This window comes from Mauremys mutica, chromosome 20 (assembly GCF_020497125.1).
Source record: "Mauremys mutica isolate MM-2020 ecotype Southern chromosome 20, ASM2049712v1, whole genome shotgun sequence".
NCBI lineage: Eukaryota > Metazoa > Chordata > Testudines > Geoemydidae > Mauremys > Mauremys mutica.
The window spans coordinates 18,506,583-18,532,221 of NC_059091.1; the positions used below are offsets into that span (position 1 = coordinate 18,506,583).

The following is a 25,639-nucleotide window of genomic DNA, read 5'->3' on the forward strand; positions in this document are numbered from 1 at the left end:
CCGGGTGGTGAAGCTTGCCGAAGTCCTGGGATATGAGGTCTGGGTAGAGTGGCAAGGGGATTGGATCTGCCACCGAGAGGTCGAGCAACTGGGTGTACCAATGTTGCCTCGGCCACGCTGGAGCAATCAGGATTAGGCGAGCCCTGTCCCTGCGGAGCTTGAGGAGGACTCTGTGGACAAGCGGAAAGGGAGGGAAGGCATAAAGGAGGTGCTCGTTCCACGGGATCAGGAACGCATCCGAGAGGGAGCCAGGGGAGCGACCCTGCAGGGAGCAGAACAGCTGGCACTTCCGGTTCTGCCAGGAGGCGAAGAGGTCTATGAGGGGAAATCCCCACTTTTGGAAGACAGAATAGAGAACGTCCAGACGGATGGACCACTCGTGAGTGAGGAAGGATCTGCTCAATTGGTCCGCCAAAGTGTTCCGGACTCCTGGGAGAAAGGATGCTACCAGGTCTATTGAGTGGGCTATGCAAAAAGTCCCATAGTAGAATCGCCTCCCGACAAAGCGGGGAGGATTGTGTTCCGCCCTGCTTGTTTATATAATACATGGCCGTTGTGTTGTCTGTGAAAACCGAGACACAACGACCCTGCAACTGATTCTGGAATGCCTGACACGCCAGGCGGACTGCTCTCAACTCCCGGATGTTTATGTGTAACGCCAACTCTTGAGAGGACCAGAGGGCTTGAGTGCGAAGACGCCCCAGATGAGCGCCCCATCCCAGGGATGATGCGTCCGTTGTCAAGGACACGGAGGGTTGTGGCGGATGGAACGGGAGGCCCGTACACACCAGGGACTGCATCCTCCACCAGTTGAGGGAGGCTAGAACGGCCGATGGAATGGTAAGTATCATGTCCATGGCGTCCCTGCCTGGGCGGTATGTCGAGGCGAGCCAAGTTTGAAGGGGCCTCATGCGCAATCTGGCGTGCTTTGTTACGAATGTGCACGCTGCCAAGTGGCCGAGGAGGCGGAGGCAAGTGTGAGCTGAGGTTGTCGGGAAGTCTCGGAGCGTTTGTATGAGGGAGACAATTGCCTGAAATCGAGGGAAAGGGAGACTGGCTGTTGCGAGAGTGGAGTCTAGCATCGCCCCGATGAACTCTATTCTTTGCGTAGGCACTAGAGTGGATTTCTCTAGATTGATTAGCAGGCCTAGACGCATGAACAGGTTCTTGATGATGTACACGTGCGTGGTGACTTGTGCCTCCGAGGTCCCTCGAATCAGCCAGTTGTCGAGGTATGGGAAAACATGAATTCGACGACAGCAGAGGGAGGCCGCGACTACAGCCATGCACTTTGTAAACGCCCGTGGGGCCGTGGAGAGGCCGAAGGGGAGGACTGTGAACTGAAAGTGCTGGCGGCCCACCAGAAACCGTAAATACCGTCTGTGCGGAGGGTAGATGGAAATGTGGAAATATGCGTCCTTCATGTTGAGAGTGGCGTACCAATCTCCGGGATCCAGGGAAGGGATGATGGTCCCCAGGGATACCATGCGGAACTTGAACTTCCTCATGAACTTGTTCAGTCCTCGCAGGTCCAGGATAGGTCGAAGGCCCCCCCTTTGCCTTGGGGATTAGGAAGTATCGGGAATAAAAGCCCTTGCCCCTTGAGTGCTCCGGTACCTCCTCTATAGCTCCGATGGCACGGAGTTTGAGTACCTTTTGTAAGAGGAGTTGCTCGTGAGAGGGGTCCCTGAAGAGGGACGAGGGGGGGTGGGAGGGCGGGGTTGAAATAAACTGCAGGTGGTATCCCGACTCCACCGTGCGAAGGACCCAACGATCCAAGGTGAGTTGGGACCACGCAGGGAGGAAGGAAGAAAGGCGGTTGCAAAACAAAAAGGGATCCGGGGAGGGCATCGGTACGCTGCTCTCGGGCGCACCCTCAAAAGTTTGGTTTGGGTCCCGGAGATGGTTTAGCGGAACCAGAATTGTTGCCCCCTTGAGGTCCAGACCGACGTCTACGATTAGGGCGACCTCGATGCCTAGCAAAGTCCTGCCTTGGCCTGTGCGGGGGGTAAGGGCGCTGAGGCTGGGGGCGGAAGGACCGTCTCTGGGTCTGAGGGGTATGCATTCCGAGTGAACGCATGATCACCCGGTTGTCCTTCAGACTCTGTAGCCTGGGGTCTGTCTTCTGTGAAAATAGGCCCTGGCCATCAAATGGTAGGTCCTGGATAGTATACTGAAGTTCAGGTGGCAGGCCCGACACCTGAAGCCACGAAATACGTCGCATCGCTATGCCCGAGGCGACTGTACGAGCTGCCGAATCTGCAGCGTCCAGGGAGGCCTGGAGCGAGGTACGCGCTACCTTTTTGCCTTCCTCCAACAATGCTGAGAACTCTTGTCTGGAGTCCTGAGGCAGCAGATCAGAAAACTTGCCCACTGACTGCCAGGTGTTGTAGTTGTACCTGCTCAACAGGGCCTGCTGGTTCGCTACCCTTAGTTGGAGGCTCCCCGCGGAATAGACCTTTCGGCCTAATAGGTCCATGCACCTAGCCTCCTTAGATTTTGGGGCAGGGGCTTGTTGGCCATGGCGCTCCCTCTCATTAACAGATTGCACAACTAACGAAGAGGGAGGGGGGTGTATATACAAGTACTCGTAGCCCTTGGAGGGCACCATGTATTTCTGTTCAACACCTCTGGCAGTCGGCTGGATGGATGCCGGAGATTGCCAGATCGTTCAATCCAGGCCAGAGCAGATACTAATAAAAGGGAGGGCCACCCGGGTGGGTGCCTCCGCTGACAAAATATCTACGACAGGGTCTTCCACCTCCAGGACTTCCTCTACGGGCAAGTTGATGTTCTGTGCCACCTGCCGGAGGAGGTCCTGATGTGACCGAAGGTCAATGGGAGGTGGTCCCAATGTGGATGTGCCCACTACTGCCTCGTATGGGGAAGAGGAGGAAGACAGCCCCGGAAGCGGCTCCTGGTCCTGGGCAACATCGGGGGCTGGGGAAGCGTGGACGTCCGGCGCGGGCGCTGAAGCGTCCTCCGTACCAGCCGGTGGAGGCCGGCTAATCGTTGCCTCTGGCACGCGGTGCTCTGCAGCAACGGGACGCGGCGTCACAGCAGGTTCGCCTTGGGCCTGATGGTATGCCCAAGGCATCCAAAAGGGCCACTGTTGTGGTCCGTGGTCTGGGCCGTGAGGTCTCTGGGTGACTCTGCTGTTATTGTCCGAGTCCCCATAGGAAGCAGAGTCTGCATGGGACGAGACCGATGCATGTCGAGACGGCCATGGAGGAGCTGTGCTGGTATGGGGCGGGTCTCTGTAGACCGACGACCCATGTGCCCCATGCGGTACCGGAGACCGGTACCGGGAGTCGTACCGGTACCGGGACGGAGATCGGGACCTACTACCAGCACGGTGCCGGGAGGTTGACCGATGTCTCGAATCCCTGCGTCTCGACCTGCTACGGGAGGCGCGGTGCCGGGATCGGTGCCGGGACCGGGAGCGGAGCCAGGAGTACCGCGTCGGCAAACGGGATCGTGATCGGTGCCACGAGTACGACCAGTGCCTAGATGGATATTGGTACCGGGACTGCAAACGGTGCCGGGATCGGGATCGATGACTGGACCTCAACCGTCTGCGGGATCTGGAACGGCGACGCTCGACGGTGCCCTGCGAGGGAGGCCTCATCATGGCTGGCTTGCCTAATGATTGAGGAGCCTGCACCGGCGGTGCCGGGGGATGAGGCGGCCCGGGGTCCGTTACTGCGATCAAGTCCCTCGCCGTTGAAAATGTCTCCGGCGTAGAGGGCACAATAAGCTCAACCACAGCGTAAGCCGGGGAGCTGACGGGCACCGGACTCGACGGCCCTTGCGAGGCCGGAATCGACGGTGCGGCAGGTGTCGGTACCGCGGCAGTTGAGGGTGCCGGGCGGTCTGACCTCGGTGCGCGCTCAGACTGCATCGCAGATGCGGGTGCCGCAGGAGCCTTGCGCTTCTTGCCACGCGGGGAGAGTGACCGGTGCCGGGTATGAGTAGGCTGCTGACTAGGGGCCCTCGCGGTGCCGGTGCTCCCCGGTGTGGAGGAGGTATTCGTCCCCGGTGCCGTGGCTGGTGCCGATGCAGGAGGAGTGAGAGCTGCCTCCATTAGGAGCTGCTTGAGGCGAATGTCCCGCTCCTTCTTTGTCCGGGGTTTAAACGCCTTGCAAATGCGGCACTTGTCCGCGAGATGGGATTCGCCCAGGCACCTGAGACAGGAGCTATGAGGGTCTCCTGTGGGCATCAGCCTATGACAGGTCGAGCACGGTTTAAACCCCAGCGAACCGGGCATGGGCCCGGTACCGGGTGAGGGAAAAGGGCTAAGCCCCGATCCCTCTCAACTATTTACACTAACTACTACAAATAGTAATAAAAGTTAACTATATACACAATAAACAGGAAAAACGAGCAAAAAGCTAGGGAAGTGGAGGTCAGCTAAGCCGCGCTCCACTGTTCCAACGACCGACACGGGCGGTAAGAAGGAACTGAGGGGCGGATGGGTCGGCAGGGGTATATATTCGGCACCATAGCGGCACCACTCCAGGGGGCGCCCAGCCGACCCACTGAGTGTTGCTAGGGTAAAAGTCTTCCAACGAACGTGCACGCGGCGCGCGCACACCTAATTGGAATCGATATGAGCAAGCACTCGAAGAAGAACCAAAGGCACCTGTTCCAGGAGTCCCCATGAGAGTTACAGGGAGCACAATGGTGGTGGGGTGGGGGATGGAGTCCATGTGTTGGGGAAATAGGGGTCCGTGGTGAGGGAAGGTCCAGGTGTGGGGGACACAATGGGGAAGATGTCCATGTTGGAGAACAGGGGTACGTGGCAAGGGAGGGTCTATGTGTTGGGGTGCAGGGGGAATGGGGTACATGACAGGAGGATGCCCACGTGTTGGGGATTGGGGGAGCATGGGAGGGCATGAGCATGTCAGGGGTGCAGTATGTGAGCATCACTCTGATCAGTCGCTGAGACTTGGCACCCCCCTTTAGCTAGTGAAAACCCTCCCAATAAATAAATAAATTAAAAAAAAAAATCACACAAGTGTCCCCTCCCCCAGCCCAAATACCTTGCCAGAAACGATCTTCTCATAGATCTGAATGGGCTGGTCTGCGAAGAATGGGGAGTAAAGAGCTGCCATTTTGTAGATGAGGAAGCCCAGGGCCCACCAGCCCACAGCCTTGTTATAACCCTGCCCGGGGAAAGCAGGCCAGGGTCACACACTGAACATTTTGGGGGCGTGAGGAACCACCTGGTAGCCAGGGATCAGCTAGAGATCAGGCAGTGGACAGGCTAGGGTGACCAGATGTCCTGATTTAATAGGAACCGTCCTGATTTTTGGCTCTTTTTCTTACATAGGCACCTGTTACCCACCCCCCCTCCAGATTTTTGACACTTGCTATCTGGTCATCCTAGGACAGGACCTCCCCAGCTCACCTGGCTGAGGATGATCTCAGGGGCCAGGTATTCCAGGGTACCATGCAGAGTCCAGCTTCGGCCTTTCACCCCTTGGCAAAACCAAAATCCGTCACCTGGAGCCAAAACACAGAGAGGGGAGAAGCTGGATCAGCCTGGAGGCTGTGACAGCAGGATGGGAACTGGGGGGTGGGGAGCAGATGACTGATGTATTCTGGCCGTGTTACATTTCTGGGGGTGTCTTGGCTTAGGGAAGGGGATGGCAGCAGAGAGAGACTTGGGCAGGGAGGAGATCACTGCAGGGAGCCAGGAGCCAGCGCTGGGATGGGGAAGGGAAGGGGAGCAGGCGGCAGCGACACCTCGACGTAGCCCTGCTGGTCTATCAGGAAATTCTCTGGCTTCAGGTCTCGGTAGACGAGATCCAGCGAGTGCAGATACTCAAAGCTCAGGACGATCTGAGCAGCGTAGAACCGGACATGAGGTTCACTGCAATAAGGTGGGAGGAGAACGTGGGCATCCCGGGCCAGAGCCGTCCCCTCTCAGCCAGCCCAGCACCCTCAGCCCCCTGCCGCTCCCACCTTCACCTTCCTTATAGATCCCTGACTCCATCTACCCTGGCAACCCCAGGCAAGATGCCCCAACTCTTCTAGGCCTGCTGGCCCCATGTGCCCTAGCCAGACCAGTAACCCTAGCACACACATCCCACCCATCATTGCTAGACCCCTGACTCCATTCAGCCTGGCAACCCAGGGCATGCCCATCTCAGACCAGCATCTCTCCCCTATCCCCATCACACACACCCATGGACCCCCCAGCTCCATCCCGCCTGGCCCCATCTAGCCCTGGCATCCCTGCCACTGACTGTGGAAAAGGCTGGTAGAAGACCTCAGCAGCCCTCCCCATGGGGAATCCCTTCCTGACCAGCCCAGCTGGGGATCAGGTCACACCCTGCAGCATGAGGATCAATGCCAGCGTCACTGCAGATGCTGCTAGTGGATAAAAGGTCTAGTTCTCTACTGAACTAAATCCCAAATTTACAGCTGTGGAAACTGTGGCACAGAGTGATTCTCCCCCCTTCTCACAAGGAGTGAATGGCAGAGGCAGGAATAGGACGCAGGAGTCCCGACTCCCAGTCCCTCTGCTCTAAGGGCTAGATCCAACTGTCCTGCCTGAGCCAGGGAGACAACCCAGGGGTCTAACCGCCACCCGGCTCTGTCCCCAGCATCAGCTCCTGTGGCAACACTCACCTGAGCCTCCCGATCTGCCGTAGGTGGAAGAACATCTCCCCACCCGGGATGTATTCCATCACCATCTACAGATTGGAGTTATCCTACAAGGAAATGCAGCAACAATGGAGTGCAAACGACAGAGCCCCAATGACACCGGAATAAAGCTACTCCCTACAACCCTGCTCCTTAATTAGTTCCATCCCTTTCAGGGCGCTAACCCCTCAAGGGAGCCTGATGCACTGGCCTGGCTTCCACACAGCACACAATGCAGTGCACCCGCTGTCTGGGAGATAACAGCCTACTGCTGCCACCAGCTGCTGCTTTTACTCCTTTAGCTCAAGGGCCAGAGGGGCTGCGCTGTGGTGCCGAAGGTCCCAGGCACACACCTGCAGTGGGAGTTGCTGCACAGAAGCGGTTGGGGAACAGACTCACTAATGAGAGGGCACGAGCTCTATTTGCTTGGAGTATTTAGTGCTAGAGCCCTAGAAAATCCAACCTTTACACACACCTCTGTTCTAGGGGCCGGGATGGGCAGGGCCAAGACGGATTTCCTAGCTGTGACGACTGTGATCAAAGGGGAAACCCAACCTGCCACCGGGCCGGACACCCCAAAGGAGCAGAAGCAGGAAGTGAAACGTCTCAAAAGCAGAGTGTGAAATGGACCAGGCTGGCTTCATCCTCCCTCGCGGCTGCAAAGTCAAAGAGCAGCCTCCAAACTAGCTGCGCTGAGCCCAACAAAGCCATTCCGCTAGGGAGACCCTACCCGGCTCAGTGATGAGAACATGAGCACTAAGCACCCGCACACGCGCCAGCGGAGACCACTGCCCCTGCCCTCGAGCCCAGGGTCAATTTCCAGCTAGCCCTGGAGAGAGGGTCCAGGCGGGGCAGGGCTGAGCACCCCATGCTGTATGGTCGGGGGCCTTTTTCTGCAGCCAGATTAGGAGAGCAGGAGCCAAGAAGCAGAAAGTCACATCCTCACATTCCACCTAAATGATCTCAGAACAGTGTGATACCGGGCTGGTAAGAAGGCTCCTGCCCTAATAGTGCCCAGCATCACCAGGCAAAGAAACAGATCTTAGGATGCTCCAAGGAATCACTTAGCAGCAGTGTGGGTGTGAAATCTCAACTGCCTGATTGTTTTCCCTTGCTGGTCCCCACTTCTCGATTGTTTATCTGTCTGGGTCTTTGATTGTTTCTGTTACATAACTAATTTTGCCAGCTGCACATTAACAAAGGTCATGGGGTACGACTGGGTAAAGAATTGTTTCACACTATGTTCCGATTGGTCACAGAATTAGTTTGTAATACTTCTGTAAAATGACTGGTTAAGGTGGAGCTAAGCAGGATTCAAGTTTCACTGTATAAACTGGGGTTCAAAAGGAAGTGCTGGGGAACCAACTCCAGGACACAGCCCAGCATCAACCCTGCCAGACCTCAACACCCTGCCAATGACACCGTGCAGAAGCTGGAGTCCCAGGACAACCTGATCCTGATCCTGACTGGCCAGCAGGGAAAGTTCGTCTGCCTTATTGGGAGTGATGGGCATTGTATGAGTAGCGTGTGTATTCTGTTCTGGAAACTGTGACGAAGTGGGGGGTTTTCTTCGTTTTTTCAACGGTTTGCATGCAGAGGGGGTGGGACTCAGTTTCCCTGGGTGTTACTGGTTTAACAAGGTGAGGGGAGTGGGAGTTTGTTGTTACAGAGGACCGGGGACGGAACTTGGGACCCCGGTCAATGGCCTAGAGAATGGACACCCCAGTGACTGGTGACCTGGTGACCAGGAGGCCCAGTTCGGGAGTTCTGCTTCTGGCCAGTGGGAAAACAATGGGCTGTGAAGAGAAGACCCTAGTGACATGACCAGGCGGTTCTAGCCAGAGGAGGCCAAAGGATGGCTGAGAGGAGAGGTGGCCCAGGCGACCCTGTTTACCAGGACAGAAGACAATGGACAGAGGTGAGGCTTGGGGGAGGTGATATCGGATGCCCAGCTGGGAAGCAGGGGGGCTCTGGGCTGGAGAGAGGGAGCAGGCAGAGCCCACCTGGATGCAGGGGAGACTTGGATGTGCTGTGCTGAGGGAGGCCAGGCCCGAGGGCCCGGAGAGTTTCCTAGGCTGTGTTCAGACGCTCAATAAACCCTCCTGTTTTACGCTGGCTGAGAGTCGCTCCGGTCTAGAGAACAGGGTTGCATTATTCCCTCTGGGAGTGGAGGCCCTGGGGGTCCAGAGCGAATGGACTCCCTGAGGGGGCCCACGGCGAGAGACAGGTGTGCTATGCCTCAGAGAGGTGCGGTTCCAGGAGGCGAAGGGGCTTAACCCCCGAGAGAAAGTGGACCCCCGAGAAGGGCTCTCACTGAAGGGGGTTCCCTCCAGAGTGGGCACGACCTGTGAGTCCGTGACAGTAACTGTTAAGAAACAGAGGTTAAGGATATTTCTGTGTGAGGCTCTTTCACTAGGAAAAGACCCTGCAAACCCGCAGACTGTGAGGTGATGCCCTGAGCCCATGAAGGGTGAGGCTAGGTGCCTAAATTAAGAGGGTTACGTCTTGAGCCCCAGGAGCAGGGTAAAGGTGGGTGCTGTCTCTAAGGGGATGAAGGGAGCTCAGCCCATCCTTGGTCTCCCTGCTCAGGCAGTTCCGGTCTGCGTGACATGGGCCTTCCTGACCCTCTACCAACTAAACAGGCCCCAACACCCTAGTGGTACCTGATGGGGCCCAGTCAGCACGTACCAGGCCAGACTCCTGGCTCAGCGGGGTAAATCCAGACCAGTCGCATTGATTTCAACAAAGTTTCCCCATATTTACACTCACGGATTCAAGGATTTATTTTACGCTGTTGTAGGGGAATCAATTAGCTCAGTGAGCCAGCCTGTGTAACAGCAGCCGCTGGCCCCACTGCTACTGTGTCACCTGAGAGCTACACCACCCGGAGCAGGGGTGACATTTCCAGTATAGCAGCTTCCGCAGACGAGGGGCCAGAGATCAAACCCTAGAACGATGAGGGGCCCCCAAGAAAACGACTCTGCCAGCACTGCCTGCTGCTAACACGCCCATCACTCTAGCCTCCGGGCTCCCGCAGGGGCTGAGATTTATCCTGCAGCCTCCTCTGAGCTGACAACTCTTCATCGCTACAACCCACTAACCTCAGGCTGACAGAGGAGGAGACAGGTCTCCCTTCAGAGCCAGCCCCTCTTTAATCAGGCCAGCCACAGGGGATGCTGTGGAGCTCAAAGGCACAACTCTCTTTGCTCTCCCCCCTACACACAGGGTGTAGCTTGCAGGCCCCAAAATCCAAGTTCAGAGAAGAGGGTCCAAGCCCCAATCGCCGGGGCCTGAATTTTAGTTTTTACAGAAACTCCCATCAGGAGGAAACGATCCCATGTGATGGTTTCAAAGTCTCCACAAAGCCACTTGTGCGTGAAGTTAGGACTTCCTCTGAGACTCCCCCACAAGTCAGAGCTCATGCCCGAGGGCCAGTGCATGGGAGCCAGAAACGGAAACTGACTAGGAACGAAAGCAAAACTGTTCAAAACCTGGAGTCTAAAGCAGTACAGAAGAGACTGAAAAAGGAGAATGATCCAAACTGATTATTCTTAGCTCCAAACCTGATCCCAGACCTCACACCAGGAACATTTGTTCTCAGGATACAAGAGATGCAGACTGTGCGCTTCAACCCCTTCAGCAGAGCTTTGGTTTTAAATAGGAAACGAATCGAGGGGATTGTAAGGGGGAGGGACGGGGAGAGAAACACAGCCAGGGCTGGGCTGGCAAGCGAAGGACACCTACCTTGAAAGAATACTCTAGCTTGATGAGTAATGGAAAGTTGATGGCCTGGAGGATCTGTTTCTCATTCAGGGTGTGCTCAGTTTGTTTCAGCTTCACTACCTGGGAGAGAAAAGGAAATAGCAACATCAGATCTTCCTCTACTGGCGCAGCACCCCCTGTGCCTCCCACACACTCCCATCTCCTGCATCCCCACGCAGGGGTTCAGCCCCAAATCCCTCCCCCGCACTGGGGATTCCACGGCCCCAGGCCAGATCTCCATGGCAGCCCCCAGCATCTCACCTTCTGTTTCTCCAGGATCTTCATGGCATAATAATTCCCGGTGTCCTTGTGTTTCACCAGCATCACCCTCCCAAATGAGCCCGTGCCCAGTATCTTGATTCGATTAAATTGATCCAAACTGGCCGTGTTCTGGAAGGGGGGGAAAAAGCAAACCTGATGTGGGGCCAGACTGGTCCTGGGGACATCAGGAAGGAACCTGCCCGGGACAGTAGGATTTGCAAGACTGGAGGGGTCTTTAATGACCATGAAGGGGGTCAGAGCTTCAGTTTTTATAGCTCACCAGAAAGGCAGCCCCTCCAGGGTCAGCCCTGACTGTGACGGGCGAGCGCCCCCTACTGAGCCCCCCACTCCCTGCAGCACAGCACCCCCTAGCACCGCACTGGGGTTGTTCTTGAGAACATTGATAGGGAGAAGTAGATGTCACATTTCACCACCAGAGGGCGGCAAAGGAAAAAGCTACATTTAGAATGAGACACAGACTAGGGATTCCCTGCTCCTTGGGCAGAACCAAACTCCAGTTCCAGACAGGCGACCCGCCCAGCTCCATTCAGTGGGGGCTGGTGGGTGAGGGGCTGGGAGTCAGGACTCCTGGGTTCTAGCCCTCGGTCTGTGAGGAGAGGGAGTGAAGTGTAGTGGTCAGAGGGCAGGAGACTAGGAGTCAGAAGATCCCTTCCTTGTTCCGCCACCAACTTCCTATACCCTTGACCAAGTCCCTTTCCCTTCTGGACCTCAGTTTCCCATCTGTGCCATGGAGTTAATGACACAGGGTGTGCGGGAGGACTAGCAAAGTGACAGTGCTGCAGAACCACCCCAGGGGGGGGATTTCCAGTGGGGACAGACCCAGGGCTGACCCCAAAAGCTTTTCCAGCATCTACAAACTGAGGCACTGCGCCCGAGCACACAGCAGCAAATGGAGGCCCTTTGAACAGGGTCCCTGTCAGCACAACCCCCCGGGAGCCAATGTGGGGCTGGGCTGGACGACCACGCTGGAGCCTTGGGAGGAGGGAGACAGGCTGGATCAGGAGGAGACCGACATGGTTAGTGTCCCGTCCCCTCCCAGCAGAGAGGAGTTGAACCTCCATTGTTCTTGGCCCTCCAGTTACCAGAGGGCCGATTGGGGGGGGGGGGGGGGAAGAAGAGCTCTCAGCCCCGCCCCCCAGGAGCAAAAGTAACCCCAGACCCTCAGCGGAGGCTGTTTGGCAAGGGGGCTCAGCGATGGGGAAAGAGATCCAGGGGGTGATTGCAGAGTAATCAGCCTGGGGCTGCAGAGGCCTTGATTGGCCACAAAGGGCAGCTCAGCTGGGGATTGGCTTGAGAGAGGGCCACGCGGGGACGCTCCCACAACACCCCAACCTCCAGGCCTGCCCCTGGACTCACCGAACAGCCCCATCAGGGAGGGCTAATGCAGCCCCCAGCGCCTACCAAAGGGGGGGCACTTGTGCCTTTACATCCCTGCTGAATATGCCACTCGGGGTGCCTGTTCCACACCCCTCAAGGAGACACTCATACAACCCTCCAGTCACATGATGTTAAGAGGCGTGGATCACGCTACCCTAATGGGAGGATACCAGCAAAAGGAGTGAAGGGGGAGGAGATTCCCCCTTAGCTCAAAGTGCAGACGCCTGTGTAGCCTTCTCTCAACCATGCAGGCAGCATGCGCCAATGCCACCAACAGCCCACAAGGGGGTGCTCCGCTCACACACAGAGAGAGAGAGAGAGAGAGAGGCAGCCCTGAAAGTCGCAAACCCCAGTTGGGCTTTGCCCACAAAGGGGTTAAAACAACCAGCCGCAGCCTCCACAGCAGCAGCCTGGGAACAGCAAGTGCCCTGCTCTCTGGCACCCAACCAGGTGATCCTTCCTTCGCCAGCCGGGCTCCCGCTCCTTGCTGCCAGATCCCAGAACCGTGGAAGGGGGGAGGGGGACTGTAGCAATCTGCAACATCTGGAGGGATATTTGATACAAGGGGCTCTCGGTACCTTTGCTGCTTCTCGCTGCGCCCGACAGGGACAAGTCCTGCAGCTCTTAATAGTGCGAGAGATGCCCACGGGATTTGAATGGCTGCAGCAGTGAGGCCAAGCACAGAGCAGCAGCAGGGGGGTGGCTTTGAACCCAGAGCTCACCCCTCCCCACCATCACAGGCAAGTCTCCCCCACACCGGAGGTGCATAAAGTTAATTGCCACCCCCAGGGATCACTGGTGCTCAGACGCCAGGGAGGGGACAAGCTAAAAGTCTAGATCTAGATCTGGGTGCTGCGGTTCTTGGGGTGACGGATACACAACCTAGGAGTCAACTCCCTGCCGTCCCACTCTCACCACTACAACGCACTCCCTCCCCAGAGCTGGGGAGAGAACCCCAGGAGCCCTAGCTCCCAGCCCCTCACTCGAATCACTAAATAGCAACACTTCTGTGGAAACCCAGCACCACCGTGCTCCAGTCCTGTCTCTGTCCTAAAGAAAGGGCTGAGAAATAGGCCAGGCGAGGGCCTGAAATGCACCAGCGAAGCAGGACAACATCCTACAGACGAGACTAATTCACTGCCGGAGGGAAGGAGACCAAGATTACGGGGATTACCCTGATCCCACAGGATGGGGCAGGGCAGCCCTGAAAGGGTTCCAGGGACCAGCTATTGGCTGGCTAACTACTCCTGCCGATACCCCCTTCACCCTCTCGTCCCCACACCCCATCTCCCCTGGAGCCCCACAGAGGGGGCTGAATTCACATCTGCTTCCCCCAGCTGCACACAGGAGCCACGGCTCAGTCTGTCTGACCAACTTTCACTTTGTCTCCTACTCTCTCTGGATTATTTATAGAAACAGGCTTGGCTCACCAGCCACTGTCTCCTGCCATGGATCCCAGTGGGGTGGGGTGGGGTGAAGGGTTCTGGGGATCAGCTATTTGCTGGCTACTTACCCCTGCCCACACCCCCTTCACCGTCTCGTCCCCACAGCTCTTGCATGGACACAGGACAGATAAGACAATTTCCTGCACTGTCCTGGCCAGACCTTACAGAACTAAGTTTAAGTAGCTTAGGAGTTCGTTGCATTACAAAGGCAGGCGGTTATGTTTTATTGTGGGACTGTATGCGACGTCTACAACAGAAACCCAGGGAAGGGTTATGGGCTTTGAGGGACCATCTGGAACTATGGGGCCTTTTAACGTTAAGTACCTTTCCCAGGAAATCTCTAGGGGGAGGGGTGTGCAAATGTAACGCCTCTGGTTATGCAAAACCTCAGCCGCTGGAAGCTGCTCCCCAAGGAGAAACCCTCTGCCTGGGAGTTACCTGGCTGGAAGCGGGATGATCTCTGGAAAGCTTATTAGCAGGCGCGTTGGTTCTTTGCTGGGTTTTAACAGGGTTTCCCTGCAATGCTTTTACCTTAAGACTCCATGTGCTTGCTAACAGCTCTGTGGTACCTTGTACCCGCGGGAGACTGGGCTGTTTGTAGCCTCTGAGGAAGGAGGGCAAAGCAGGCCGGCTGAGGGGGTCTGACTTGCTGGGGAACTCACAGTGTAGACAGGGAGCTGTGCAGCCTGGAAATCCCCCGGGCAGGGAGGAGAGAGACGCAGGTCTCCGCCTAAGAGAGGTGATGACTGGGAGCCAGAAGCCTAAGTGGCTTTCCTGGCTGGACCATGAGGGGCAAATACAGGTGCAGTTGCCCTGACCTGAGATACCCCCGCCCCACTGTTCTTCCCTGGCAGCATCCACACCAGCTCACTGCCTTGGGAGGGGAGATCAGCCATTCTGCCTTCTTCTGGCGGTCAAGGAAGACTTGTGAGGCTCTGCTAATCAATTACATGAACTGGGGGCAGCGCCAGACAGCGATGGAGGAATCTTCTCTGCACCACCAGCCTCAACACCAATAATTTGTTCCCTTTTTGGGCCTGTCTCATCTTAGAGTCTCGTTCTTTTTCTTCAAGGCCCTGGGCCCAGGAACCCTAGAGCTGAAAGCCCTGGGATGGAGATTGTGGCTGACAGCCCCACTCCTCCAGTCCAATGGCACTTTCTACCACCCAGGTGAAGCTCGTCTGTGAGAGAGACGACAGAAATTCTTTGGGAGCCTGTCTAAGACAGTGGAACTGCCTGCCACAGGATCTAAGGATCATCTTGAACTTCCCCACCTCCTGCTCCCAGTGCTATGTGCCCTCCTCTGACCAGCCTTCTCCACTATAAACACAGCACAGCACAGGCCTATAAAATCAGACCCTACCAAAACCAACACCTCCTCTCCAGACACATTTCCCCCCCCCCTCCGGTGAGACTCTGAACCGCAGGGGGCAGATGGGAGTCACCTTGCTTATGGCATGGACTGAAAAGTGCCCAAACACTGTGGCAGTGAGGGCAGGTGGGAACGTACACAGTGCCTCTGCACTGGTCAGTTTCACTCCTTCGCCAGCAGGGGTAAGATGCCATCCTGCAGGTTCTCAGCACTGTGGCAGGGCGAAGGCTTAACTGAGGCTCCAATCCCACAGTTGAGGTATGGACAGACCCCAGCACTAAGCCCCATTGATTTCTAGGGGATCCCCCCTGTATAATCAATTGCAAGCTCTGGGAGTTCCATTGTAAGCTCTTTGGGGCAGACACTGGCTCATTTCAGGTCTGTACAGAACCCAGGCACTGGGCGTCCTGGGTTGCAACCAATATCTCTGGGGGTTACTGTAATTAAAAGACCATTCAATGAGCAGCCAATTCAAATTTGGCCTCCAAAAATGTAAGTTTGATTAAGCCCCCCAATGCCTTCTAAAAACAAATCTTGAAATAATCCAATTATTTTTAAACTAAATCCCACTTGAAACAGACGAAGGGTCCCCCACCCCTCTTGCAGCTCAGAGAACTCTAAAGTGAAATCAACTATAAGCAGGAGTGACACTGATACCTCTGAGATTTCCTTTGCTCAGCAGACAGACCTACCTACCTCAGGGTAGACGGTTCAGAAACAGGTAACTGTCCGGGGTGAGAGCTGTTAGTCCGTCCTCGGGCGCACCTTCAAAATGGGTGCTTAGGGCCCAGGGGAGGCTTAGACTGTCCTTGACCCTGTCCGGAGGGGGGGTGGGGGGCGAGACAGTCTACATCGGGAGTATCTGTTTCTCCAATGAGAAAAGTCCTGCCTCGGTGTAGGCAGGAAGGCGCGGTGCTGGGTGATCTGGGGTTTAAATGGCTTCCGTTGGTTAGCCGGGTATGCATACCTAGACACTTGATAGCGTTTCTCGTGTCCTTTAAGGTATGCAAGCAGGAATCGGTTTGCTCTGTAAACAAGCTCTGACCATCAACAGGGAGATCTTTGATGGTGCTTTGGACTGCCGGCGGGAGACCCGAGGATTGTAGCCAGGCATTCCGTCGCATGGCAATGCCAGAAGCCAGAGTGCGCACAGCCACGTCCGCAGCATCGAGGGAACCCGGGAGGGAGGTCCGGGCCACCAATTTACCTTCCAGCGGAGGCCCGTACAGAACTCGGGGCCATTGCTGAGGGAGAAGATCTTGGAATTTAAGGACCGAAGACCAAGAGTTAAAGTTGTATCTACTGAGGATCACCAACTGGTTAGCGATCCTAAGCGAGAGACCCCCAGTAGAATAAATCTTTCTCCCAAAAAGGTCCAGGCATTTAGCGTCCTTTGATTTGGGCACAGGCCCTTGCTGGCCCTGTCTCTCTCTGGCGTTTCCCGCTTCCACCACAAGCGAGCATGGGGTGGGGTGAGTGAAAAGATACCAGCAGCCCCTGGTGGGAACAAAGTATTTCCTTTCTACCCCCCTTGGCTGTGGGGGGGAATAGAGGCAGGGATTTGCCAGAGAGACTTGGCATTACTTTGAATAGTCTCGTTCATGGGGAGGGCCACCCTGGAAGGTCCTTCGGGGCCTAAAATGTCCACCATAGGGTCCTCCTCCTCCACAACTTGAAGGTTCATATTAAGGTCCACGCATCGAAGCAGTCCTTGGAGGACCTTAAAGTCCATTGGTGGTGGACCAGACGTGGACGTGCCAGCCACGGCCTCATCAGGGGAGGACAAAGACGACTCCATTGGGAGAGCCGGGGCGGAAACAGCCTTTTGGTCAGCTGCAGGTATCTCCTCTTGGGCCCCCGGGGTAGCCCCTACCACAGGGTGCTGACTCTGCGGGTTGGTCCGGGTCTGGGGGAGGGCGGCTGAGGGTTGCCTCAGGAGGACGGGTGTCAGAGTGCGACAATGGCCAGGGGCCCCTCCCGGGGGGGGGCGCACCTTGGGCCTGATGATATGCCCAAGGGGTCCAGAATTGCCACTGAGGCTGCCAATTGGGTACTGGGGGGGGGGTCTTGTCCGAGGCTTCCCAGGCCCAACCAGGGAATGTCCGAAGCCCCTGAAGCTCTCCCCGACCTGCTGGATGGGGATTGGGACCGCAATGGCCAAGGATGGGCAGTGCATGAGTGAGGTAAAGAGGGCACCGAACCCCTTGGTAGCCAAGGGTCATGCGGTGATTGGTGCCGTGAGACTGATCATCATTGAGAGCGGTGCTGCTCGGGTGACCGGTGCCACGATGGGGAGTGGTAACGGGCCGTGGACCGGTGCCATGGCGACAGTCGACTCAGGGATCGGTGTTCCGTGCGGAGACTGTCCAAACGGTGCCGCGAGGTCGCTGAGTGAGACCCAGACCTCGAGCGGAACCACGTTTCAGCAGTCGACCGTGACCTTGAGTGGGAACAGCTCCGAGGGTTGGGGCTGAGAGAACCGTGCCATGAGTCTAACCGGTGCCGTGAGTCAGACCGGTACCTGGGGCGGTGCCGGGACTCCAAGAGGCATGGAGATGCTGGTCTAGGGGCTGACAGTCCGAACGTCGCCGGCTTGCCCTTGGATGGTACTGGAACTCGGCCCGGGGTCAGTGCTGGGGCCGGGGGTACCAGAGCTGTCATTTCGATGAGCCCTCTGGCGGTCTCAAAGGTATCCGGAGCGGAAGGCAATGTACTCTATTCCACTTGAACGGTACCCTGTGTTGGGCTGGCACGTTGCGCGGTCGGGACCAGAACAACCGCTTCGACCCTAACGATGGGTCCTCCCAGGGCTTGCTTCTTTCCAGCAACCGGGGAATGGGAACAGTGCCGAGGCGGGCGTTTCTGGGGCCCAAGTGATAGTCGGTCCCGAGGTGGGCGCGGGATCTTCTGTGGTGCCGGAATCGGCACCGCTGGGGGAGCATTGCACACCAAGGTGCTCGGGCCCGCGTCTTGAGAGGGCCACAATGCAGACTCCATGAGAAGTTGCTTGAGTTGAATTTCCCTCTCTTTTCTTGTCCGTGGCTGGAAAGCCTTACAGATTTTACACTTGTCAGCCTGATGGCCCTCCCCCAGACACCTAAGGCAGGAGACGTGGGGCATGGGCTTAATGCAAGATTTGCAAGGCTTGAAGCCCTGGGAGGGCATGCCCCAGGGCCCCGCAAGGCAGCTGATGAGTGCTAAACTGCCCTCAAGGACTGAACTATGCTTAACACTACAGAGAAAACAAGTAACACTAACTATTAGATTGAGATAAGCTAGGGATTAGTGGAGCACTTGGGGAACCAAGAGACCACTGTTCCAACAACCATCACGAGTGGTAAGAAGGAACAGAACAGGGGTCGGGCCAGCAGGGTCTTATATAGAACACCATATCGGCACCACTCCAGGGGGCTCCCCAGCCGGCCTGACGGGTAGCTGCTAGGGAAAAAGTTTAAGACTTCTGTGCACGCGGCGCACGCACACACCTAACTGGAACTGATATGAGCAATCACTCGAAGAAGAACTGAGCGAAACCTTAACCTCCTTAATCCTTCCGGGAGGCAGGTACTATTCCCTTTTTTATGGGCAGGGAGCCATGACCTTGCCCACTGTTGCACAGGAAGTGGAAGAATTGAGAAGAGCACCAAGAGTCCTGACTCTCAGCCTCCGCCCCCTCTAACCACTAGACCCCACTCCTCTCTCAGAGCTGGGAATAGAACCCAGGAGTTCTGATTCTCAGGCTCCTGCTCTAACCACTAGATCCCACTCTCCATCCCAGAGCTAGGAATCCCAGCTCCCATCCCTTACTCTGACCGCTACACTGTGCTCTTGCGTATCACAATGCATCCAGTTCTCTTGTATCCGATGCAGCAGTACGAGGTATTATTTGAATACCTGGGACAGGGATCAACCCCGGTAAACAGAAAGGAAAATGCATGAGAAGGTCCGACCACTTAGGACCACAGATCTGGTTAACAAAGCCATTCTCTGCAGAAGGGAAATCGGCGCCTGATTCAAAGCCCAGCAGGGCCCAGCACCAGCACTCTAGGGACCTGTACTAGGAGAGATCAGAGTGATCTGGAAGAGAGCTGAGTCTCCTAATCAGAGGGCAGACTGCTCTTAAAGAGACATGACAAGTTTTAGGCCCAACTTTTGTGATTACAGAACCTAATGCATGCCAGCTTCTGGGTAGCAGTTTCATGCGTCACCTTAAAGCCTCTACCTTTCAAACCAAGTTCAAGTTCTCGGTCCCCATCTTCAAGGCACTCCATGGCCTGCACCAAGAGGGATCTAAACGAGCGTACGACTTTGGCAGAAAGATAATGGCTGACAACTCTACTTTCTTGGTACAATGGCACCTACCACCATGGTGAAGTTCATCAGTGCAGGAGACAGTTTCCTCAGGGTCTGGTTATAGACTGTGGAACTACCTGCCACATTAACCAGGGACCATCCCAAATCCAGACGCCTTTCTGGTAGGCAGAACCTCTAAAACAACAAGACACTCCACTTCTTCCAGGGAGAAGATGAGAGAACAAGCCACATGACAGATGTGCAGTCACATCGCCTAATGCACGACTGGAAGGCCTTCAGATACTGGGGTGGTAAGAGCAGAATAAGAACCTAGAGAGAACAGAACAGCCTTGTTTCCAAAATCCCATTGCAGGATCAGGGCCAGGTCCATAAGAAAAACAACTGTGTTGCACAAAGGCCGGGGTTACAAAACGTAACACCATTTTCCCCCTATTTGGGGGAGGGGGGCTAGTCTGATAAATCTTTAAAGCCCCGGCTCCTAAAACCAGTGTTGGGACCCCAGCCTTGCAAATAAACACAGGAGAAATCAGAAACAAAGTGAAATCGACTAATCTAATTTCACCACGCCCCAGAGGCACAAAGGGCATTAATGGTGAAGAGCAGATTAGAGGTTTACAGGGACTGGTCACCTTGGAATGCAGCCAGAATTTAAAGGCAGGCTCATTCCTCCTGCCATTTGGAGTGTAACTGACAGCAAAAGCTTCCACAGCAGCCAATACTAAGTGCTTTAAAAATGGTCACTAAAAGGATCATTCCACCACCAAAATGCAGCCACTCCTGGGGTGAAACAGGGCAGCTGTTTAAGGACACTGTACGACAGCAAAGAGAGATCCTGAAGCTACAGGCGAAAACTCAGGGAGGGAGAATGGCACCGGGGTTAACACCCACATAGATTCCATCCTTACGTGCCCCACACCCCAGCGACGATTGTCCGATAGGAACAAACATGCTCACAGCTCCTCCATGAGCTTGTTCCACTCTCCTCCTTCCTCCCTCTTAGCCCAGCATCATCATCTGCCATCATCAACTTAGATTTTAAGCCCTTTAGTGACCTGGGGGAACGGGCCTTAGATGCACGTTAGCAACCTGCCTCAGCCCCACTAGCTTTCTGCATTGGACGCCATTTCTGGCCATGGCAGGGTTTCCACTGGGATGACACCTGACCAGGATGGGGGGAGGGGCGGGGCAAGGTGCAAGCACCATGTGAAAGAACCGTCTCTAGTGCAGCCCCGGGTCTTATTCTGATTCCAGCTGCGTCCTGCCCATCTCATGCCCCCAGCTGCTCCAGACCCCGATCTCCTGCAGTGTAAACTCCATCTTCCCTGGGTGGAACGGAGGAGAATCCACCTCCTCCCCCTCATCCCTCCAGTGCTGGTGGCTGAAGGGTTAAACCCAGCTCTTCCCTGCCACTGGGGACCCCCTGTCTCTCTCTGGTGAGCACCAAGCAGGTTTCCAAAACAAACTGTTTTATTTCCTTTAATGAGCCCAGTGGGGAAAGGCCCACGTTACACCCAGCACCCTGCTAACGACTGCAGGGGCCAGTGCACGACCGTCCTGCCTCTCGCACGGGCTGGGGAAGAGAGCTGAGTACTGAGACCTTCACTGCAGTGACCGGGGTGGACAGGCCAGGTGGCTGTGGGAGCCAGGGATACGGAGCCCTGAACCCTGACATCCTCCTGCTGGATGGCCGCCGGGCGCAGCGAGCTGCCAGGTTTTCACCTCCCATGGGGACTGATTACAATGATGTCAAGCCTATGATTCGATGGCGTCGACAGGTCCCCACCAGGCCCCGCCCCATTGAGCTAGGCGCTGTACAGACAGAAGCCACGCTCCCTGCCCCAAAGAGACCACAGGCTGCTAGAAGAAACTGGCATAGATAGGCAGCGTGGCCTAGCAGCTAGGGTTCTAACCTTGGGCAAGTCACTGCCTCACTCCAGGCCTCAGTTTCCCCTCCCCACTCAGGTCTATTTAGACTCTGCTCTTCAGGGTAAGGACTGTCTCTGACTAGGAGTAGTACAGCACCCTGCACAATGGGGCCTTGAACTCAGTCAGGGCCTAAGAGCTACCGTAATGTAACCAGATGCAGGTAGAGGTGAGGGTTCAGGTCTCGGAGGGTAAAACTCTCAGATGGGTTAAGCAGATCTCAAAGGAGCCGACCACTGACCAGAACTGGCTTGTGCCTTGCGATTTCCCCTGAGCCACAACCCAGGAGGGCAGGGAAAATATGGGTGACAGGAGAATTCACCTCCTGCCTCTAAGAGACATGGGTTGAATTGTGGCTCAGGTCGCAGAGCCAGTGCGAAGCCCAGCACAAGCCACTGGTCTCTGCTGGGGAGAGGCCCTGGGCCCAGACTAGCAAGGAGACACTGGGTTGGAAGGAAGGGCTGCATGGGGGGGGGGGAGGGTCGGTCAGGATCACCATGTGCCCCCCGGGAACGATCAGCTCCCCTTTGCAGAGAGGAAGGGACGGACGCTGGCACTTTAACCATCAGGGATACTAAGGGAGGGGAGATGACCACACGCCCTGCCTGGGATCCCCTCCCAAAAGCCGCCCCCCTTACCATCCATGCTGTGCTTAGGAGGTCACGGCAGGCAGAGAGGGAGGTCTGGCCTGGCGCCTCGGGGGGGACTTTGTCCCAGGCAGCAGGAGGAAACAAGACCTCTGCTTCGACCCCAGCTTCTCCAGCGAGCCGAGACCCGAGCCAGCACAGGGCCCAGTGCAGCTCCAGGGCATGTCTGTGGCGCCACCTCTCCCTCGGCTGCATCGGAGGGGCCGGGTTTATGCCACGCTGGAGGGCCCCATCACGCTGCCCGGATCCTCCGGTGACAGCTGCCTTCAAGCTCCCTTGGCACAGGGGGTCTGTGCCCATTACCACCTATTGCCCCTGGATACAGCAGTGTCCGCCCCCAAGGTCAGCCTTGCCCCGGACTCCTGGGTTCCTGTTTGCCGCTAGAGGTGGATCTGCCAGCGCCGCCAATCCCACCTGCCTGGGGATGGAGGCAGCAACGAGGTGAGGGCAAACCCCCAAAGTGTCCCTTCACCGCCCTGGTAAGTGGGGCAGCTGGGTCCGGAAAGCAGCACCTGCCACCAGCCCTTCCATGGGTTCTGGGCTCTCGACGCGAGGACACGCACCCAGGGACGGGGTTGGGGAGGACAGGGACAGAGCCAATCATGTGGTGCAGTGCAAATAAAGTGAGACAACAGTCACGCAGCGATGCTCCAGGGGTCTATTTATACACAACTGCAACTCCTCCCACCAGCTGCTCTAACTGGGTTCTTATCCCTTCACCCACAACCCCTTGGGGCATCTGGACACTGCCCTGATCCACCCCCTCATCCCAGCTTGGCAGGGGCTAGACTCAGGAAGTCACTAAGGGGTTACTGCACCTGCCTCTGAGCCAGCTGGGAGATAGGCGACTGGCACGTGCACAGTGGTGTACTGGGCAATCCAGCGTGGCACTGCCCGCAGCCCTGACTCTGCAAACCCTTATGCCACATGCGGAGATTTACTCATGAGAGTAGAGTTATGCCCCTGTGTCCTTGCAGGATCGGAGCCCAAGTTCCTCACAGAAAACGGATATAAAACGTAAAAAAAGCTCAGATGGTGCTTTCACCGAATCAATGGCGCAGAGGCGCGGCTAGCGTGAATCGGCATGGCTGTATTGACTAGAAAACTGCATTACACCAGCCGAGGATCTGGCCCCATTGACTCCAGTGGACCGAGGGTGATTTGCACCAGCCGGGGAGCCGGCCTGTATCACCAATGCTTAATTTTGTTTTCTTGAGCACCACCAGGCCCTGTGGCCCAGCAGCCCTGGCACCGGCCATCGCCCAGGAGTGCTGAGGGGAGCATCCAGCTCGTGCCCAGGTCACCGTTCGCCGCACAGTAATCCCAGCATGCTCTGCCTTAGGGGGGAAACTCCAACCTGTCCAGGCCTCATCCCAACCCTTCTGCTTCTCAACTTCACCTTTTCTTTCTTGGCTGTCACGAGGAGGAATCCAGGAACACCTGTGCTCACAGGGCAGGTTAGCAAGGCAGCCCAGGGGTCATTTAAAGACTCCAGTTACTTAACTTTCTGTAACTGTTGTTCTTCGAGATGTGTTGCTCACATCTATTCCATTCCCCCCACCACCTTCCCCTCTATCGGAGTAGCCTGCAAGAAGGAACTGAATGGGGGTCGAGCCGGCAGGGGCTTATATAGATTGCCATTTCAGTGCCACTTCAGGGGGCTCCCCAGCCGGCCCGACAGGTAGCTGCTAGGGGAAAAGTTTCCGACATCCATGCACGTGGCGCGCGCACACACCTAACTGGAATTGATATGAGCAATCACTCGAAGAAGAACATTCATTTACTAGCAAACTTTGAGGAGCCGAGATCCACGACCCCTAGGGCTGGTGTTCCCTGAACCAGCCAGACAGCGCTACCAGTAGGACTTGCATCCAGGCAATGCAAAGGAAGAAGAGATCAGCTAACTGTTCTCAGCTTATGGCTAGAGAGGGGGTGAGCGGAAATAGCAATTAAGAGGGGATGTGTAGGAGTGGGAAGATGAGGGGACCCCAACAAAACCACCCCTGCAAATGCGTCCAACACCTGGTTGGAGAGATCAGGGTGCAATACCCCAGGGCGGTGGTCCTCAACCTTTTTTCATTTGCAGACCCCTAAACATTTTTGAATGGTGGTGCAGGTCCCTTTGGAAATTGTAGACAGTCTGAGGAGCCCCGGGGCGTCCGCAGACCACAGTTTGAGAACCACTGCCCTAGGGTCCCCACAGCCCCATCCTGCCCCCTCCCCGGGGGGTAGGCATGGGGCCAGAAAGAGACACCTCAGATGTGAATGGAGAGGGATGTCCTAGACCAGTGATTCTCAAACTCAGGCCGCTGCTTATACAGGGAAAGCCCTTGGTGGGCCGGGCTGGTTTGTTTATCTGCCGCATCCGCAGGTTTGGCTCGCAGCTCCCAGTGGCCGCGGTTCGCCACTCCAGGCCAATGGCAGCTGCTGGAAGTGGCACGGGCTGAGGGGCACGTACTGGCCGCGGCCGCCGCTTCCCACAGCCCCCATTGGCCTGCAGCGGGGAACCATGGCCATTGGGAGCTGCGATCAGCGTGGACAAGGCAGGTAAACAAACCAGCTCCACCCACCGGGGGCTTTCCCTGAACAGCCCGAGTTTGAGAACCACTGTCCTAGACAGACCCCTCCAGACACACAATGAGGTGCGGTGGGTGGGGGCGCAAGCAGCAGAAAAGTGCAGCAGCGTGGGACATGGAGGGACAGGGCAGGGGTACGCAGGTAGGAAAGAGGCTCTAGGGCAGGGGTAGGCAACCTATGGCACACATACCGAAGGCAGCACGCGAGCTGATTTTCAGTGGCACTCACACTGCCCAGGTCCTGGCCACTGGTCGGGGGGGGGGGGGGGGCGGCTCTGCATTTTAATTTAATTTTAAATGAAGCTTCTTAAACATTTAAAAAACCTTATTTACTTTACATACAACAGTAGTTTAGTTCTATATTATAGACTTATAGAAAGAGACCTTCTAAGAACGTTACCATGTATAACCAGCACGCGAAACCTTAAATCAGAGTGAATGAATGGAGACTCAGCACAGCACTTCTCAAAGGGTGCCGACCCCAGGGCTACGGGCTCACGGGGCGGGGGGGAATGCAGCCAGGCCAGCACAGAGCTGCTGGATGTCCCAGGCAGGGTGAAGGGGGGGGCAGGGAGGGTCCCCACAACAGCCTGTCTGCTCCGCACTCACCCTGCCCGGATTCACCAGCCCTTTCTCCAGAACGGCTAAGCCCTGCTCCCCCGGCCCGGGTACCCTGCTCCCCCGGCCCGGTACCGCCTAACACGGGGCGGGGCCCGTATGCACCCCCCGGCCCTGCGCTCTCTCCATCCCTCCCAGGGCCCGATCCCCCCGCCAGGCCTCCCGGGTCCCCGACCCCCCCCGGCACTCACCGCTCTCCAGCTCGCCGCCCTCCTTGGCCGTGGCCGCGCTGCCGCAGGAGGCTCGACTGGAGCCGCCGAGACCGGTATCGCCTCCCGTCCCCCGCGGCGGCGGCGGCGGCGGCTGGTCCTCGACCTCCGGACCCCGCGCCTCCCCCGGCCCCGACTCCGCCCCCTCCCTGCCCCATTGGTTCCCTCCCCAAATCCCCGCCCTGGCCCCGCCTCTTCCCAAAACGCACCGCCTTCCTCCTCCTCCTCCCTCTCCCTGCCCCGCTTGCGGCGTCAAACAGAGCGGGGGGAGGGGAGGTGGGGATGGATGGGGTCAGTGGGGTGTGGGGGGAGGGATGGATAAATGGAGCTTCCACCTGGGAGGGGAGGGGGAGGTTGGGGACGAGGGGAGGGGTCAACATTTGTAAACCCCCCCCCCACACTCCTCGGTCTGCCAGGGGTGCACTATCAGGCCCCAACTTTATAACCAGGCAAGGATCAGCCC

The 25,639-nt window shown here is 56.7% G+C and overlaps 1 pseudogene; it reads right to left on the reverse strand.

Annotated features, from left to right (window-relative positions):
* The window catches only part of LOC123353528, a 51,118-nt pseudogene that overhangs the window by 6,391 nt on the left and 19,088 nt on the right, over positions 1–25,639 (reverse strand).